Source organism: Apis dorsata, unplaced genomic scaffold (genome assembly GCF_000469605.1).
Source record: "Apis dorsata unplaced genomic scaffold, Apis dorsata 1.3 scaffold_86, whole genome shotgun sequence".
Classification (NCBI taxonomy): domain Eukaryota; kingdom Metazoa; phylum Arthropoda; class Insecta; order Hymenoptera; family Apidae; genus Apis; species Apis dorsata.
In genome coordinates this window covers 479,905-481,573 of record NW_006263384.1, presented here as the reverse complement: position 1 = coordinate 481,573, position 1,669 = coordinate 479,905, and positions in this window count along the sequence as shown.

Below are 1,669 nucleotides of genomic sequence, written 5' to 3'. Positions count from 1 at the left end.
ACACCGAAGTTTGAACTTTGGAGTTTATATAAAAATACACGTAGTAATTTTGTGTATTATATACATCAATCTTTTTTCAATTTGTTTTTTTAAATTAACAATTGATGTTCACTTATTTTCGAATAATTAATAGAAATCGTTTGGTAGCGATGGGTATGAAATACTATTGAACACCGAAGTTTGAACTTTGGAGTTTATATAAAAATACACGTAGTAATTTTGTGTATTATATATATCAATCTTTTTTCAATTTGTTTCTTTAAATTAACAATTGATGTTCACTTATTTTCGAACAATTTACACCGTTCCTCGGAAAATTCGATTCTTCCAGGAGAAATTTTCCCATTTAAGGGTTCCGTAATAAAATTTTTTGGAAACAATGCTATCGTGAAGAATAGGAAAATTTTTACAATATGTATTGCATTTGGTTTGATCGATGCTTTACCAATGTGTGATTTACAATGCTTACAATATAGTATTATTTAAATGATAATTTTGGAATAATGTGAAAGCGTATACAGTTCTTATTAAAATAAGAAGAGTTGCAAAGTTGTAAAAGTATGCTAGCAACGTTAGAATTAAAATTTATCTCGTTTCTTCGTATGTATTCAATTCTGTATGAAATAAACAAAAGATTTTATTTCTGTTTAAATTATGTAGATAATTTAAATCGAAATTGTAAAAAAAAATTGCTAAGAGTAATAACCGCGAAATATTAAAGCGAAATTATCGACGATCAATCCCGCAACTATGCCATGCCCATAATACTAACCGCACTGTTAATAGGCTGTGATGAACCAGGTTACATAGTTATACCAAGTGACATGATTTGATGGATCATATCGGATATTCAGTTTATGAAACTGAAGAACAGATATCGATAAACAAGAAAGATTCTCACATGTTTGAGAAGACGACGATAAACTCGTTGTAAATCGAATTTTATTCTCTTTCTAATATAACAGATAGCCTAAAAATTCTTTTCTATTATATAAATTTCAATTCACATTTGTTTCAGCTTCTAAGAATCCTTTCTTCAAAAATTATTCCATGAATATATTGACAGCCTTTAGGATTTAAATAATTGCAACGAATTAATTAAACGAAAGATGGAATTTGTATTTTCAATATATATGAATTTAAAAAGCATACAAATGCAATTATTACTCGAAAAAATATTTGCTATAAAAATGTGCTAAAAGCAAAATTTATCCACCAGTTTGGGAGATATAAATAATCTGTTGATATACTCGAATAAAGCACGTGTATTCGAGTAATATTTTTTATTTATTTTAATTCACTTTAATCTATAAATTCATCTCTAACATATATTTCCGAATACGCTTTATACAATTTCATAATTCACGAAATAAATCACGAAAAAAAAAAAAAAAATGAAATTTGCAAAATAACAATGGATAGTTTTATCGAAGATAGTTTTATCTCAAAATCATATTGAAAACGAGAAAAGGAATAAGGGAATAATCAAAGATTTCGCGAGCGAGAAGGAGGGGGAGAGAATGTTGGAAGGAAGGAAAGAGAAGAAGGAAAAGCAGCGTGCCTAAGAAAGTAGGATTTTTCGAGGCTAGATCGTTCAAGGAGATTGGCGGCGTCTGACAAAGCCGGTACGTGACTACTTTTGCCCAAGAAACTTTCCCTTGCATCTTTG